Source organism: Bufo bufo, chromosome 5 (genome assembly GCF_905171765.1).
Source record: "Bufo bufo chromosome 5, aBufBuf1.1, whole genome shotgun sequence".
Lineage (NCBI taxonomy): Eukaryota > Metazoa > Chordata > Amphibia > Anura > Bufonidae > Bufo > Bufo bufo.
Window position 1 is genome coordinate 409,922,599 of NC_053393.1, and position 6,000 is coordinate 409,928,598.

Genomic DNA, 6,000 nt, shown 5'->3' on the forward strand with positions numbered 1-6,000 from the left:
ACCATGTTAATGAAATGTTGCCTCCTGCTAACACGTTCAGTATCAGGTGGTGGTGCACTTAGCTGTGGCGTGTTGACAAAACTTTTCCACATCTCTGCCATGCTAACCCTGCCCTCAGAGGAGCTGGGCGTGACACAGCTGCGTTGGCGACCTCTTGCTCCTCCTCTGCCTTCGCCTTGGGCTTCCACTGGTTCCCCTGTGACATTTGGGAATGCTCTCAGTAGCGCGTCTACCAACGTGCGCTTGTATTTGCGCATCTTCCTATCACGCTTCAGTGCATGAAGTAAGGTGGGCACATTGTCTTTGTACCGGGGATCCAGCAGGGTGGCAACCCAGTAGTCCGCACACGTTAAAATGTGGGCAACTCTGCTGTCATTGCGCAGGCACTGCAGCATGTAGTCGCTCATGTGTGCCAGGCTGCCCAGAGTTAAGGACAAGCTGTCCTCTGTGGGAGGCGTATCGTCATCGTCCTGTGTTTCCCCCCAGCCACGCACCAGTGATGGGCCCGAGCTGCTTTGGGTGCCACCCCGCTGTGAACATGCTTCATCCTCATCCTCCTCCACCTCCTCCTCATCCTCGTCCTCCTCGTCCTCCAGTAGTGGGCCCTGTCTGGCCACATTTGTACCTGGCCTCTGGTGTTGCAAAAAACCTCCCTCTGAGTCACTTTGAAGAGACTGGCCTGAAAGTGATAAAAATGACCCCTCTTCCTCCTCTTCCTCCTGGGCCACCTCCTCTTCCATCACCGCCCTAAGTGTTTTCTCAAGGAGACATAGAAGTGGTATTGTAACGCTGATAACGGCATCATCGCCACTGGCCATGTTGGTGGAGTACTCGAAACAGCGCAACAGGGCACACAGGTCTCGCATGGACCCCAGTCATTGGTGGTGAAGTGTTTCTGATCCACAGTGTGACTGACCCGTGCTTGCTGCAGCTGAAACTCCACTATGGCCTGCTGCTGCTCGCACAGTCTGTCCAGCATATGCAAGGTGGAGTTCCACCTGGTGGGTACGTCGCATATGAGGCGGTGAGCGGGAAGGCGGAAGTTATGCTGTAGCGCAGACAGGCGAGCAGCGGCAGGGTGTGAACGCCGGAAGCGCGAACAGACGGCCCGCACTTTATGCAGCAGCTCTGACATGTCGGGGTAGTTGTGAATGAACTTCTGCACCACCAAATTCAGCACATGTGCCAGGCAAGAGATGTGCGTCAAGCCGGCTAGTCCCAGAGCTGCAACGAGATTTCGCCCATTATCGCACACCACCAGGCCGGGCTTGAGGCTCACCGGCAGCAACCACTCGTCGGTTTGTTGTTCTATACCCCGCCACAACTCCTGTGCGGTGTGGGGCCTGTCCCCCAAACATATGAGTTTCAGAATGGCCTGCTGACGTTTACCCCATACTGTGCTGAAGTTGGTGGTGAAGGTGTGTGGCTGACTGGATGAGCAGGTGGAAGAAGAGGAGGAGGAAGCTGAGTAGGAGGAGGAGGAGACAGGAGGCAAAGAATGTTGCCCTGCGATCCTTGGCGGCGGAAGGACGTGCGCCAAACAGCTCTCCGCCTGGGGCCCAGCCGCCACTACATTTACCCAGTGTGCAGTTAGGGAGATATAGCGTCCCTGGCCGTGCTTACTGGTCCACGTATCTGTGGTTAGGTGGACCTTGCCACAGATGGCGTTGCGCAGTGCACACTTGATTTTATCGGACACTTGTTTGTGCAGGGAAGGCACGGCTCTCTTGGAGAAGTAGTGGCGGCTGGGAACAACATACTGTGGGACAGCAAGTGACATGAGCGGTTTGAAGCTGTGTGTGTCCACCAGCCTAAATGACAGCATTTCATAGGCCAGTAGTTTAGAAATGCTGGCATTGAGGGCCAGGGATCGAAGGGTGGCTAAGTGGGAATTTACGCTTTCTCTCAAATGTTTGTGAGATGGAGAGCTGAACGCTGCCGTGTGACATGGTTGAGATGCTTGGTGACGCAGGTGGTGGTGTTGGTGGTACATCCCATGTTTGCTGGGCGGCAGGTGCCAACGTTCCTCCAGAGGCAGAGGAAGAGGCCGAGGCGGCGGCAGCAGCAGAAGAGGCCGAGGCGGCAGCAGCAGAAGAGGCAGCAGGGGGAGCCTGAGTGACTTCCTTGTTTTTAAGGTGTTTACTCCACTGCAGTTCATGCTTTGCATGCAGGTGCCTGGTCATGCAGGTTGTGCTAAGGTTCAGAACGTTAATGCCTCGCTTCAGGCTCTGATGGCACAGCGTGCAAACCACTCGGGTCTTGTCGTCAGCACATTGTTTGAAGAAGTGCCATGCCAGGGAACTCCTTGAAGCTGCCTTTGGGGTGCTCGGTCCCAGATGGCGGCGGTCAGTAGCAGGCGGAGTCTCTTGGCGGTCGGTGTTCTGATTTTGCCCACTGCTCCCTCTTTTGCTACGCTGTTGGCTCGGTCTCACCACTGCCTCTTCCTCCGAACTGTGAAAGTCAGTGGCACGACCTTCATTCCATGTGGGGTCTAGGACCTCATCGTCCCCTGCATCGTCTTCCACCTAGTCTTGACCCCTGACCTCCTGTTCAGTCTGCACACTGCAGAATGATGCAGCAGTTGGCACCTGTGTTTCGTCATCATCAGAGACATGCTGAGGTGGTATTCCCATGTCCTCATCATCAGGAAACATAAGTGGTTGTGCGTTAGTGCATTCTATCTCTTCCACCCCTGGTGAAGAGCTAGGTGGATGCCCTTGGGAAACCCTGGCTGCAGAGTCTTCAAACAGCATAAGAGACTGCTGCATAACTTGAGGCTCAGACAGTTTCCCTGATATGCATGGGGGTGATGTGACAGACTGATGGGCTTGGTTTTCATGCGCCATCTGTGCGCTTTCTGCAGAAGACTGGGTGGGAGATAATGTGAACGTGCTGGATGCACTGTCGGCCACCCAATTGACTAATGCCTGTACCTGCTCAGGCCTTACCATCCTTAGAACGGCATTGGGCCCCACCAAATATCCCTGTAAATTCTGGCGGCTACTGGGACCTGAGGTAGTTGGTACACTAGGACGTGTGGCTGTGGCAGAACGGCCACGTCCTCTCCCAGCACCAGAGGGTCCACTAACACCACCACGACCATGTCCACGTCCGCGTCCCTTATTAGATGTTTTCTTCATTGTTCCCGTTCACCACAATTTTGAGAATGGCAAATTTGGGAATAGTTTTTCAACCCAGAAAAAAAAATGTGCTTTTACGGTCACTACAAATAACTTGACCAGCTAAAACAGTACAGATTTGCTTGAATAGAAATGTGAGACCTGTTTTTTTTTTGCACTGTGTGACAGGTTAAGGTTTAATCACAGAATCAGACTTCTATCTGCAGGGTAGCGTGTGTCTTAGGTTTTTCTGAATGACACTATCAGTACCTTCAATGTAAGATATCCTTTTTGGGATAGATTTCAAGTAGGCCTCAAATACCAGAAACTAGTTATTTTGAGAATGGCAAATTTGGGAATAGTTTTTCAACCCAGAAAAAAAGTGTGCTTTTACGGTCACTACAAATAACTTGACCAGCTAAAACAGTACAGATTTGCTTGAATAGAAATGTGAGACCTGTTTTTTTTTGCACTGTGTGACAGGTTAAGGTTTAATCTCAGAATCAGACTTCTATCTGCACGGTAGCGTGTGTCTTAGGTTTTTCTGAATGACACTATCAGTACCTTCAATGTAAGATATCCTTTTTGGGATAGATTTCAAGTAGGCCTCATATACCAGAAACTAGTTATTTTGAGAATGGCAAATTTGGGAATAGTTTTTCAACCCAGAACAAAAAGTGTGCTTTTACAGTCACTACAAATAACTTGACCAGCTAAAACAGTACAGATTTGGTTGAATAGAAATGTCAGGTCTATTTTTTAGGCGCTGGGTGACAGGCTCAACTTGCCCCTGATGTAGTATATGGCCAAAAAATAACCACACTGTTGATGGTTAAATGCACTTGGGTGACACAGGCTCAGCCTGCACCAGATGTAGTATATGGCCAAAAAATAATCAGACTGTTGATGGTTAAATGCACTTCGGTGACACAGGCTCAGCCTGCAGCTGATGTAGTATATGGCCAAAAAATAACCAGACTGTTGATGGTTAAATGCACTTCGGTGACACAGGCTCAGCCTGCAGCTGATGTAGGAAATAGCACAAAATAACCACACTATTGATGGTTAAATACACTTGGTGATAGCTTGTGCTGGCGCACCACAAGTCACAAAATGGCCGCCGATCACCCCAGAAAAAAAGTAATCTAAAAACGCTCTGGGCAGCCTCAAAAAAGTGAGCAAGTCAATACTAGCACTTCAATGATCCACAGCTGCAGATCGATCACAGAATGAAGTCTTTTGGAGGAGTTAATCACTGCCTAATCTCGCCCTAACGTCGCAGCTGCAACCTCTCCCTATGCTTCAATCAGCAGAGTGACGTGCAGCGCAACGTGACCCAAGCTTATATAGAGGCTGGGTCACATGCTGCACTTTCCAATCACAGCCATGCCAATAGTAGGCAAGGCTGTGATGGCCTCTTGGGGCAAGTAGTATGACGCTTGTTGATTGGCTGCTTTGCAGCCTTTCAAAAAGCTCCAAGAAAGCGCCGAACACCGAACCCGAACACCGACTTTTACGAAAATGTTCGGGTTCGGGTCCGTGTCACGGACACCCCAAAATTCGGTACAAACCCGAACTATACAGTTCGGGTTCGCTCATCCCTAGTCAAAGCGTTTTAAAGTTATCAGCACTTAAAGTGACACAAAAATTAGCAAAAAATGGCCAAGTCCTTAAGGTGAAATAGGGCTGAGTCCTTAAGGGGTTAAATTTTTCACTGTGTGTATCAGAGGTAAAGCAGTGAAAGCGGATAAATTTGTGCAGCACACAAATGAAATACACTATTTGAGTAGTATATTCTTAGATAACACCCCACTTCAATATGTTGTTTTGGGGGACACTGGTCTATCACACCAGTTATAATACTTTTTTATAATTTCGTTTGTCACTCTTTGTAGTTGTAGTATCGCTTCAGAACCGATCACCAGTCACAATGCTGCACTATACAAATCCACTATAATATGCTTTCTATATTAGAAAGTATATTATAAGTGTATTGCACCCCTCTGTACTGCACACAAATCAATAGCACACCTTTACGAGTCCTTAAAAGGACTTTTTTGGACCTATTAGCTAGCGATTTCTGTCACTATTAACACTCTAACCTCCTGTCCCTGCTCCACACAGCAACCTCTCCCTACACTGACAAAAGACAGAATGTAAAATGGCAGCCAGATCAGGTCTATTTATAAGGTACGGGGTATGTCCATGTGCTGAAACGTCTTAATTGGCTGTCCTGTACCACCTGATGGATGTGTCATGGGTCAAAGTTTTCACAATGTAAAAAAATATGGCGCCGGCGAATATCGCCATATGTTCGCATGTTTGGCGAACCGCAAATGAGTAAAGTTCGCCGCGAAACGACCGTCGGGCGAACCGAAAGGCCATCTCTAGTACCCTGTCGGATGTTTTCCAGCTAATCTAATGGTACTTGACAGGGATATCCTTTCTCCCCACTCCTGTTTACCTTAGCTACAGAACCCTTTGCTTCGATAATCCGGCAATCCCTTGACATACAGGGTGTTAATATAGGTCAGATAGAATCAAAACTCACCTTGTTTGCTGATGATATTGTACTAACATTCACTAACCCCCTGAAATCGATGGAATCCTTTTTCCACTTGGCACAAGCATTTAGCTCTGTTTCACATTACAAAATAAACAACGATAAGTCCCAAGCCCTCCCTATCTCAATACAACCACAACTACTTCAAAAGCTAAAAGGACAATATTCTTTGGATTAGCAATCAGAGGTAGTTAGTTATTTAGGTATTAAACTGTCCTCTCCGATATCTCTATATGACCATAACCTCCCCGACCTCCTTAACGATACGGCCAAATCAATGTCTGAACGTTACAAGACAGCTACCTCGTGTATTGGTAG